Genomic DNA, 13,264 nt, shown 5'->3' with positions numbered 1-13,264 from the left:
AATGTGGGGCAGAATTTAGTTTCCATCAAAAACTGTGCAGGGGCAATTTAACGCTATGGCTCTCTTAGCATATAATTGTGTTATTTATCAAAATATGACTCAGATCTCACTAAATCACCATGTCAATCTTAAAAGACATTTAATAACAATTCATTAATGGTAATGGTAATGGTTTTATTTCATTTGAACATGCATCAGATTACAATCGAGTGCATCACATAATCAGTTCACAGTTCCACATGTCCAAAAGGAGTAGGAAGAAGCAAAGCTTATTAAATCCTACCCCTCCATCTGGTACTTTTACAATCAGTAACTGTTCACTTCCTGCTTTCCATAATACAGTTTAGGTTTTTTTTTTTAATTTTTAATTTTTGTCACGTACCGAAGTAGGAGGTGATATGACCATCCAATGACATAATGTGTACCATAGTAAGTGTCAATATAGTGATATATATAGCACATCATGACTGGTTCAAGACTCTTCATCCTTGTATTTAGCAAACATCAACTGCTTGTATTGTTTCTTGAATTGGCTCATCGTTGTGCATTGTTTGAGGTCCTTACTCAATACATTCCAGTTTGATTCCACATACTGAAAAGTTGTGGAGAATTAAGAAAAGACAAGAGAAATAACCGAGGAAATTATTCATCTTTTTTCCATGCCGCTTATCCTAATTAGGGTGCGGGTATGCTGGAGCCTATCACAGCTATCTTTGGGCGACAGGCGGGGTCCACCCGGGCCTGGTGGCCAGCCAATCACAGGACACATATAGACAAACAACCATTCATACTCACATTCATACCTATGGACATTTTGGGAACGTTTTGTGTACATTTCTACTTACAAAGTCTGCTCTCCTTGGGATGGCTGTGTCTTCCCGCACAAGACGTGTGCTCCAGTCCTCAAGTAAAAAATGCTGACGGCAAAAGAGCATCTTCTTGAGGCTTTGTAGCAAAACTGATAGCGATTTTTGTGAGGTACTTCCCATAACATCCATTGCTAGCTAGCTCACATTAACTCGTGCACAAAAAGGGAAAAAACATGTGTCAATTCTTCACATAAGGATTGTGAATGATGGGCAAAATTCCCATTCCCCTTTAACAACACATCCCAACACACATCTGAAATTTACGTGATAGTCACACTTCATATTTTTAGCAAGTTACAAATGTTAGGTGTAATTTTATTAAAAGTAGAAAGTGATTCAAGTGTTTTTGGGACTGCAGACTGTTACTTTATTGACTTATTATAAACCACTTTCCAACAGTGTGCTGTGAAATCCTGCTGAGAGATGACAATCAGGAAAGGAGGTCTGCATAATCATCATCCACAGAGTAGTTGTTCATTCATAATTCACCAAGCCACTCCCAACCCCTTTCCCATTACATCTAATGAAAGCCACTGACCTGAAAATACTGTGCCAATGAGCTTGTTTAGTGTGACGCAAACTTTTGCGCTGGATCCCCAACCGAAAGCTTCAAACGAGTCGATATTGATGCCACTGTTGTTCATCATCAAGTACGAGTTGTCAAGATTCAAACTGAAAGATGCCTTAAGCTTTTTGATGCCAATTTCAACGTGCTGCTTTTCTATTACCGTGCATGGTCAGAACACTACATTTCTGTCCATTCCAAATTTGAAAATGTGTTTTTCATCTTCATGACCCAGAAACACAATTTTCCCTTGTGGTATTTGAAAAGCGCACAATATGCTGTTACATGTATTTTAATATGTTGTGTGTGGGCGTGTGTGCATGTGTGTGCACATTAATAGCCTGTGTCCCTCTGGTCATATTTTCCTGAGCTCAAACCCTCAGACTTTTGCTCCACTGGGCTGCTCTACCAGCTACGTACTGTACATCCCACCCAGGGGCGTCACTAGGTTCTGAGGACAGATGCACAGGATATGAATGAATGTAGTAGACATTCAAAAAAATAAAAAAAATTCAAAAATCCAAAAAACGAATAATGAACAAGAACCGGGCTATAACTTTCCCAAATCAATACTCAATTGTTTTAGGCCATCATTAAATGTACACAAGTACACACAATCTACACTGCAAAACCGCTGCTCAAGCTCCAGTAGACAGTCATCAATTATAGAATAATCATTATTATATTATTATTACTATCATCATTATTCTTCTTCTGATTATTACTACTACTACTACTAGTAGTAGTAGTAGTAGTAGGCTTGTATTAGCCTGCTTATTGGCTTGCTTATTAGCCTGCTTTTGCCCTATTATATGAAATTTGTTAAAGATTTTTTGGGGGAAAAAATCAATAAAAAATATCAAATTATTTAGGGGGCCTAAGAACATTTTAGGGGGGCTGAAGTCCCACTGCCACTGATCCCACCGTAACACGGTGCATCATTTCCTACCCCACAATGCATTGCACCGAAAAGAAAACAGTTTAACAGTGTGAGTTATTTGATAAACTTTTGAAAAGATTGATTTCGGAAAGTAGTCGGCTTACATAATTTGACATAACCTGTTCGCCAGTCAAAGAAAGTTCAGCACTCTCCTTTTTTCTCTCTCTTGTAAAACATGACTGGCTTTCACATGAAATATATAGGCTGTTTAATCTCAGCTAAATGCATTAGTCACTGTGTTGGCCCGAGGCAGCCACTGTGTTCACAGCACATCATTGCCTCTGATATCTAAAGCTAGCATATCCCTTTAAGCTAGTTTCACTCTGAGTACGCCTTGTTGCAGTTAAGTGCATATTTAACAGACTGTCTAGTTGATCCTACATAGTTATTCATATTGGGCTTTTGCAGATAAGCTGAGTTTCACAGCATAGTTAAAGGATGTCACTGCCATCCTTTATTGATTCATTTTGGAAATCCAATCAAAAGAGGGAGCTCCAACTTTGCCAACACAGTAACATCTTATCACACCCAAATGAGTCATGAGGGATTATGAGTCCTCAATAGAGGAACACACCTACAGAAAACTTTGTACAGTGAACACTGCCTGTGTGTCAAATAAAAACTGGGACAGACGTGTTTTTTTTTTTCACCAGCGATCAACAGATATGAATCCGTCTTAGAGCGACATGAAAGGGTGACGGCATGTGCAGCTGGAAGAAAAAGCTTTTGACTCCCCGACAGTTATTCACCAGTCATCATACACTACAATGTTGGGCCAAAGTACCTTCTCTGAATTCATTAACTACAGCAGATTCTCAACTGGTGGGCTGAGACTTGGGATGTTCCATACGGCCAACTCTCAATTTCCAATACCGATATGTGTATGTGACATATCTCATGTGGTGGAATGAACACGTGTGAAGCTAATGGATAGAACAACAGCGATTAGATTGTTGTTTTCCTTACAGTCAACTTATTATTGTTTTTCAGTACCACCATACAGCGGTACCTCTACTTACAAACGCCTCTACATACGGAATTTTCAGGTCCCGACCAGTGTCAACAGGAAAATATTGCCTCTTGTTATGAAGGAAATTTCAGGATATGAAAGGCAAAGATACAGTACAATTACAGAGTTTATCGATGTATGTATGTATGCATTGGTTATCGCCTAGCATCTTCCTGGCATCCCATCGGCTAGGAGTGAGCATCCCAGCATCCTCTTTGTTTTGGTGTTCGGACAGTTTTGCGTGTGTGTATTAACCTTTATTCACTATCATAGGAGAAATATGATCTCAGGGAAGAACTAAATTTGAAACTCTTATATCCTAGGACTATATTAATCGTGGAATCAAACTATGGAATGGATTGAGTAAGGACCTCAAACAATGCACAACGATGAGCCAATTCAAGAAACAATACAAGCAGTTGATGTTTGCTAAATACAAGGATGAAGAGTCTTGAACCAGTCATGATGTGCTATACATATCACTATATTGACACTTACTATGGTACACATTATGTCATTGGATGCTCATATCACCTCCTACTTTGGTACATGACAAAAATAAAATACAAAAATAAATAAAAAAAACTTAAGCTATATTAGGAAAGCAGGAAGTGAACAAATGTAACAGTTACTGATTGTAAAAGTACCAGATGGAGGGGTAGGATTTAATAAGCTTTGCTTCTTCCTACTCCTTTTGGACATGTGGAACTGTGAACTGATTATGTGATGCACTCAATTGGAATCTGATGCATGTTCAAATGAACTAAACCAATCCCATTACCATACATTTATGAAAAATTAATGTCCAAATTTTGGGGCACTTGGAACAGATTTGGGCATTTACATGGAAAACGCGTCTCTACTTCCAGAACCAATTAATTCCGTAAGTAGAGGTACCACTGTATTGTACTGAGTAGCCAGTACAAAGATGCTGTACCACTAGTGTACCACTTTGCCAATTTGCTTAAAAGACCAAGTTGGCTTATTTTTCAACTTATTGCCAATTTAACTATATTGTACTGAGCAGCTAGGACAACCATCTTCTCGCTACGTTACTGACCAATAATTTAAGTTGTGTGGTAAGACACGGATTTATTCTGCAGCTAACGACACATAAAGGTGACTCGTGAGTGGAGAAGCACCAAGTCATCCTCCGTGTTGCATTCCGCTGCTATGAAAGCCGAGTGAAGCAAAGCTACACCTCACCTCCCAATAAAACTGATCTGCTCTGGCATGTATTGTTTTGGAAAAGAAATCTTTCCACTTCATGCACTCATGACATCATTTGTTTCCCCTCTTAACTCAATTATTGTCACTTAGTTCATCTGTAGGCCAACAATGACCTGCAGCCACAGTGAATGTACACATGCCCCCCCCCCGACAGAGTATAGTTACGCCTTCTGCCTGTAGCTTTGACAAAGTTAAACACAAGAGAGCTTATTATCCACCTTACTGAGTGTTTTTCTTTCACACATTTCCATTTCCCCACCTTGAATGGAAGCTTTAAGGTAATTCTGTCATTCTTTTTAAGGCACAGAAAAAAACGGTAATCCGTGAAATTGTCTTCTGGATTCTGGGTTGCTTGCTGCAACAGTCACAACAGTTCTTCATGATGAATACTTTCATACAAAATGCCCGACATATTTTGTCATTGCTTGTTTATTCAGGATCCTTTGATCACACAGCCGACACCATCCATTTACTACTAAAGTACTACAGTACAGTGGTAATTGGTACGGTATTACTACAGTATTGACTGGATTGACATTGGTTCCCGTGGCAAAAGTTGTTTCAGTTTGGGTTTTACATGGACCCTTTGAAGCAAACCAGGTTTCACTGTACCCTAAGAGTAGTAGATGATCCCTGGTTGCCGTGGTAACAACAGACTGAGAAGACTTTGTACTGTTGCAGTGACCGTAGATTTGAGTTTTTATGTTGAAGATCTTATGCTAACCTGCATGGTGATGTTGGTGACAGGCTGAAGTAGGTTAGAAAAGAAAAACATGGTGAATAATTTAGGATTAAACATGATAGGGCAAATGTTATTGAAAAGAGTCTCTTGTCGTGTCAATTAGCTGATGAAGTATCATCTGTTCCCACTGCTCCCCACCAGAAACCTGATCTGTTTTGAAACAGACTCAACACTCAACAAGGGCGCTAGAGAGCAAGAGAAAAGAGGGACATTTTCAATCGCGTGTTAGCAGATTTGACTGACAGTTGGCGGCCATTTTATCAGGCTCTTACTTTAATTGCTTGCATTCTATAAAGTTCAATCAATTATGCCCGAATTTAATCAGTGGGGATTCAGTGACTTTGGACAAGAAAAAGGCAGCCATTGCAATAGGTTTAATTAAAGCAGAAGTAGCTTCATAAAAAAGGCACTGTTTATTTGCTGCCATACTTATACTGTAGTAATACTGTAGTAAAAGGTCTTGAATAAAATAGACGTGTGTGAAGTGATTGGTTTTGATGAAAAGATGGCTTGAAGAAGCAGATCCAAGCGGGATGCGACTGGCCAATCACAGAGCGTGAAGCATGAATACATAATGAGTATTTTCTTGAAACACGGATATGGATAATGACCAAATGCACCCGTTCCATACTCGTCAATATCCGTAATGGATACTGGTTTATAACCAGTATACGCCTCATCCCTGTTGCCATCCTTATCAGTTGATGATGATGATGATGATGATGATGAAAAGCAAAGCACTTGAACTTGATTGCTTTCCTACAACACAGCAAAAAAATCCTTTGTTTTAAAGAGAATGGCTGGATTGAAAAAATAATAGCATAGAATGAAAAGTGATGATTGCATTGAATGAGTTGACACTCAAATATAAAACCATCATCTCGCAATAGTGTCTAGTGCTTGTTTGTAAATTGTAAATGTTATTTTCTCCACGTATCACGATGTACGTATGTGTGAGTCTGTCATTCATGCTTTCCGGAAGGGGGTCACTCTCTTTCTGCTGTAGTGTGCAACATTGGAGTGTTTTGTGGATTTTGAAAATAACTGGGGCATTGTTCCTGAAAAGACGTCTTCCTATTGAATTTTTAAAACGTGAAGTAGCAGCGCTCTAAATGCCACAAGCAAATTCCCTTCCCTGCCATTGTAAATATGAAAAGTTCAAACCAAAACGATCTGTTTGGGGGCTTTTTCTGCTCTCTGTGGTCATGTTAATTATAATTGAAAGTGACGTTTTTTTGGCTCAATAAGGTTTGAGGCCTTTCTCATCCTGTCTGGGCCAGAACATGAACCAGAACCAAGACTGCTGAAGACGAGACTTTATGAAACCCTCTTGTGTGGTCTGACATTGTTTCTGCAGTATGTGGTACCCATCGTCATCCTATATGCATGCTTAGCGTAGGCGTTCACCTAACAGATGGACATCCTGATCTAAATTATAATCAGGTTATTCAATGAGAAGAGAGAAGGCCATGCCATTGGCATATTCTGCTGTGAAACCCCCCCACCCCCACCTTCGCATCTTTTACTTCACTTTACTTCATCCTCAACAAACCGTGTTGCCTGTTCTTGTCATTTAGGAAGATGTAGTCACCCATGCAATTCCAACTGCATATGGAAGATATTTTTATTACACTTATTTACACAGTTAGACGGCAAATGCTTTTGTTGAGAAAGTTTGTAAAACAGTAAATACTTTCCCACACAAAGGTTCTACCTCATTTCATTCCTTTTATGTATCAAAGTCCACCGCAACTTGGCTTGTTAGTGTTTAGCTAACCTTCTGCATATGCCTAAATGTTGTCTTTAAGATTCATGCAAGACTATTTAACATTTGAATTGGAATGGCAATAAAAATAAAAATAACCGGGCTGCACGGCGATCGAGTTGAATTCCACCCTCGGCCATCTCTGTGTGGAGTTTGCATGTCCTCCCCGTGCATGCGTGGGTTTTCTCCGGGTACTCCGGTTTCCTCACACATTCCAAAAACATGCTAGGTTAATTGGCGACTCCAAATTGTCCATAGGTATGAATGTGAGTGTGAATGGTTGTTTGTCTATATGTGCCCTGTGATTGGCTGGCCACCAGTCCAGGGTGTACCCCGCCTCTCGCCCGAAGACAGCTGGGATAGGCTCCAGCACCTCTGCGACCCTCACGTGGATAAGCGGTAGAAAATAAATGAATGAATGAATAAAAATAACCTTTGAAATCAAATAAAGGAACCAAACAAACAACATAAAAAAGATTTTTAAAATCTTAATGAAAAAAAATGGACTCACAGTCTCTTTTAGCAAAAACTGCATGTAAATAAAAATCCCAATCATAAACAAAAAATATTCTAGGAAAATAACCAGTCTAAAGAACTGGTGATGTGGGTCATAATGGCAATGACAGAGACACTAGTATACGCATGATGAGCCATTTAAAGATCACATTCCTATATGCGTATTAATGTGAGTTATGGTGGTGTCCTCGCTACAAAACATAAAGGAGGAAGTCACACTTCATGTCGTCAAACGTAATCCGAATGTATTCCCTCTAACACAAAACCCTATTGTTTGGTAGATTTCTTTAAAAATGAATATAATGAAGAACTTAAAACATGCTGCTGCATTTATGACCCCCCCACTCTTTTGTATCTCAGTGGCAATATTTTCTCAATGCTCTCTTCCATCTGTGGGAATGTGATACCTTTCTATAGCTGAGGGGTGGGGTGGGGGTGGGGCGGGGGGAAGTGGTATTCTCTAATCCCAGAATCCCTCACATCGAATCATGCAAATATGGTGCACTTTGAAGCCAATCCAGCTCCTACCATATGCAGAGTGAAAACAACAATCTATTATGCATGCATTGCACCAAGCTTATGCTAATGCTATTTCACTGCTATTCCCTATAAAGTCAAATTTGCAGATGCACAACATATCTAAAGTTTCTTTTAAAGTCACACTTGTTCTGTGGTGTGTTTCTGAGAGAATAAGAGGCAACGTGTTTACAGGCAACTGCTGAGGTGTGTTTTAGGCTCACTGTACAAGTGATGCTTGAGAAGTGTGTGTGTGTGTGTGTGTGTTTGTGTGTATTTTTCTCGCTGAGGATGTTCTCAGTTTTGAAGTTGTGCTCTTTAGACACAGCACCACGATTGAAAATGTTCTGCAATGCACACTTTGAGATCCTGGACCTTTTAAGACTCATCATGGCAACAAAGTGGAGGCAATGCTTCTTCATTGGCCGCGTGGATTTTACAAGCCAACAAGCTGTCAACACTCTTTGTTTCTCCTTGTTAAAGGCGGATTAACAACACAATGTTGATGATATTTCCATTTGTTCAATGCATAATTAGGACCTTTGTCATGCCAGGAATGATTTTCCTTCTTGGCTCATCCTAATTTGGGGGAGGAATTGACAAAGTGTAATTGGCAGGGACACCCTGTGACTGGTGTCTCCCGACGGGATGCTTGCTTTCTTACAGCAAACACTTCTAATGAAGATAGCAGCAAGTCATTTCATTATGCCGCAATATAAATCCATATGCACAACTCCATCTGTCCGTCCGTCCATCTATCTGATGAAATTGTTTTTCATCTTTTTTTTTTCCTCATGTGAGCAGATTTAAAAGCAGTTCTCTGCTGAAAGCAGCATCAGCAGGTTTGAGGCAGTCTAGGTCAGTGTGGGTGGTGTGGAAGAAGCAATGGAATACCAGTAACACACACACACGCAGGCCTGTGTACCCAGCTTTGCGGTGTACCTAGCGTGTCAGAACGGTTAAGAAATGTGTCAACGGTTTATTGTCGATTCTGAAACTCCTATCGCACTTTGCAGTGTTCAGTCAGACGTTTATCAATTGATTAGGACAATCGAGCTTTAACTCCACATATTTTTCATTCAGTTTTCACGCTGTATGTTCAAAAATGCCATTTTCCCAGAAATGGAAGCAGATGTCAATAATAGCCTGATGCTGGGGTGTGAAAATGAGGTGGCTGTGTTTCCCATGTGAAACTGGTTACAAGATAACCAATAATAATAAGGACTTTATTGACGGGAGGGGGCGGTGGAAGGGGGCAATAGGCAATATTTTCACAATTAGGTCAGATTTTTTTCAGCTCTAATATACAACATAATGTATGTATGTTTTTGCAAAAAAAAATCTCTACACAGAAAATGTGTAATTCTCCAAGAATAAATTCATATTCATAATGCCGCATATAGAGAACATAAAAAGCATTTGTTTCTAAAATGCTGAAAGCACATACAGTCAGCCATTTTCTTCTATTTATTATTATTAAGCCTCCTGTTTTGGTTGCTAGCTACTCCTCCATTACTTCACCCATTAAAAGGAATCTAACATCAAAATTATCAAAATATTTATTTACTTCCTGTTAATGTTAATGTTGATGTTGATGTTATGTAAAAACACACAGGACATCGACCATGCAAAGACAAAATGCAACACGTCACACCAACCAAGCTTAATACAGAATGTGTGTAAATTTTAATGCATTTCTTACACTGAAAATCAATTTGCCTGCACAGCTTGTAATAGCCCCATCATTGCCATATTATTATAGATGAAATACAGTATTCCCTGCTGTCGGCCTACAGTGCAGACGCATATACAGTATACTACACACAGTATATGACAGAATACATGCATACAGAAGACAGAGTTGGACTCTTCCTCCTTCTAAGGTGTGCACTGATTCACATCAGTGAACACCTAAGGACTCACAGGGATTTGAGGAATAAAACTGTTAACCCACTGGGGGGGCGTGTCACATGACCTGGTGGCTTTATCACTCCAACTGGCCTGGTGGAGCCCGGCTCGCTGCCAGGCTGACTCCAAGTTATTCTATGCCAGTGGAGCATTGATTTTCCACACTGTTAGCTCACATTATACCCCCTTTCCTCAGAGGAAAATTGCCAGGATGGAAAAAAAGGACTCCCTGTGATCGATTGGTTGACTGCGCTACTGAATTCAGGTTACAAGCTGAGGGAGATGAGAAGGCGGGAGGAAGAATGGGATGAGGATAGTGCGCAGCGTGTGTGTGTGTGGAGGGGAGGGGCTGCGGGGTAAATATGGACTCCAGCAAGTAAGGCTGATAGGCACAATTGTAAAGCAATAGGTCGATACAGTGGTGTACGAACAATTGCTTTGCACGTTCTTATCACTGAATTGTAGCCAGGTTCTTCTAATGGGAACACAACTAAATAAAACTAAATAAAACATTTAGACATGCCTGAAGTCGCTGCTCCTTAAATACATACGGTATTGTACCTCCAACCATCACAACCAGGAGCCTTGTGTATCAACAAAGCAGACATACAATAATCTGTGAGCGCCATGTTTATGTTTGAAGTATGAACGCCAACTTTGGATGATGGTGGATTGAGTTTCAAATGACCGTGGTTGTTATACTGATGAGATAGCAGCCATGTAATTAACAGTAACACAAGGTTGCTTTTTCAGCTTATGACCCAAATTAGAAATGTGGTTGCCCCCTGGGATACACATTTAACTATACTCCGTATGACCACCAAATTAACATACATAACAGTAAATGAATCATAATGGTACGGTATTACAGTACTGTAAGTGGGCTGGTGCATTGTTGTTGTTGTTGTTTTTAACAGGGTGTCCCAGTCTTGACCGGGACATGCAGACATTTATGAAACAGGTATTATATCCGTATACTTTCAAATAAACCTTCAAATTTATGTATTGATTGTTTTTTGGAATGGAACCATAACACCAGAGATTGGAGTTTTGATACCTTTTGATTTTAGGCGAATCATTACATCATTACGTTGAGACATCATTATTCCAAAAGCCTGCATCGTCTTCAGTGGTAGCACTGGTACTCCCTTCAATCTTCAGCTTGTCCATCACGGGACTTGTTTAAAAAGAAACTGCCACAAGTGTTGAGTGTGATTCCCCTTCTGATCTGTTATTTGTACTTTTTACTTCACTGTTGTACTGTACTTCTGGTTTGTTGCCTATATAAGCGGCCTGCCCCCCACCCACTTTTAGACATGAAAACATTGCTGCTCTGTTGCTCATATCTCTGTTCCATGAATGTATAAGTACGTATACAACTATTGTATACAAGTTGACATCACCAAAAGAGCCATCAGTGTTTGCTTTGTTGTTTATTCATGCAGGCCAGTTCTTTCTCTGTACCGCCAGAGTTGGTGATGAGCATTGTCACTTTAATTACATCCAAGTAAATATTTCATATTGGCCAAATCAGATGTAGTGGCTGCAACATTCCTGTAAATGGAATTTTATCTGTAGCTCAGGACCATTAGTGGCAGTGAGTTGAGGCAGCCTAGAGGACGGTAATTAACTCCACTCAGGCGTGACTAAACATTTTGGACATTTCTCCCAGTCTGGAATGAACTGTCAGTGTGCAGAGAGAGTAACCATCTTGTCACGTAGTGTTTGTGTGAAGAAAAAAAGGGAAAAGTTTGATGCTCTGTATTGAGTCCTGAATTTGTTATCAGGTGACAGAAATGAAATGGTGAAAGCATCTTTGCAATATATATACACATATATGTATATTTTAAATCAGGGGTGTCAAACTCATGCCATGGAGGGCCGAGACACTCCAGGTTTTCTTTCTAGCCGGTCACTAAAGCAGGTGATTTGAATGATGAACCCTCCTTTGGTTTGAGGGAAGGAGCTCTCACCTGCTGGAGAAACTGCAGTGCTTCAGCCCTTTGTTGACACATGTGTTTTAAATCATCCTTGACAATGTCAATAATAGTCTTTAGTCTTTCAAACTGGCCACTCCAAATTGTCCATATGTGAGTGTGAATGGTTGTTTGTCTGTATGTGCACTAAATATTCCATGTATAAAACCAATATATGAAACCAAGTGTGATAAATGAGGGATGTGTGTGTTTGAACAGAGAAAGACCCCATAAGAGAGTCTCTTTCTGATTGATTTCATTTCATTTCACTATGACACTGAGATGTGTAAGTGTTAAATTGCCCCAAAATGATGGCCGCTATGTGAATACGGTGAAAACTAGGCCACATTTTACTCTGCTTTGAATCAGCGTTGTCGTTTGATTGAAATAGTCTCTTATGTCCCGCTTGTGTATATCTAAGCATGTTCTTTTCGGAGGGACCAAGGCCAGTTCAAGAGTATGTTACGTATATTACGATATTATTTTTATGATTTCCATGATGTGTTTCTCCTCTATTACCTACAGAAATAATGAGTTTGCTGAGATACAAGGTGACTTTGAACTATCCCCTGGGTGGATGGTCTGCTGGCATCTCCAAGAAGAACAAAACAAGCTTATGCCTTAATAGCCAATACAAGCATTCTATCAACTTTGCCTTGCTTGAGTAAATTGGATATCCCTGCTTTGTGTTTTGCTCTTGAAATTGCATCAAATTGACAGAAAGATGCAATTAAAATTGCATGGAGAGATATTGATTTGATAAAAGTGTGCAGGTACTTTCAAATGGAGTCACTCCGTCTTGCTTGAGTGTGGATGCAAAGTTTTTGCATTTGACAAAGTTGCTTTGATTTTGAACAAATTCTTTACCTCGAGTGTTGTTGCTGATTAACCCCTCTGACCTCTTTGGACTCCAAAGACAGGAGGGGGAGACAGGGTGGGGGGTGTGACTGTGATTTGTGCGTCATAGCGTACACAAGGAACAGTGCTTCATGCTTCCATGTTGACTCGCTGAATTTGGCTAAAAACAGGGCTAAAAATGCAAACTTTAAATGGGGCATGTGTACCATGCGACTCGACATGGAGTGAGCAAATGAGAGTGAGACACTGAACGAGAGAGAGGGAGACGGAGTGAAATACCCCCATAAAAAAGCCATCTCTGCTTTCAGTTCAAATAGGTCCCATCATCTCCATGACAACAGTGGAAATGGTAACATGGAAATATATTAAT

This window comes from Doryrhamphus excisus, chromosome 10 (genome assembly GCF_030265055.1).
Source record: "Doryrhamphus excisus isolate RoL2022-K1 chromosome 10, RoL_Dexc_1.0, whole genome shotgun sequence".
Taxonomy (NCBI): domain Eukaryota; kingdom Metazoa; phylum Chordata; class Actinopteri; order Syngnathiformes; family Syngnathidae; genus Doryrhamphus; species Doryrhamphus excisus.
The sequence above is the reverse complement of the archived record's forward strand: the minus strand, read 5'-3'. Positions refer to the sequence as shown.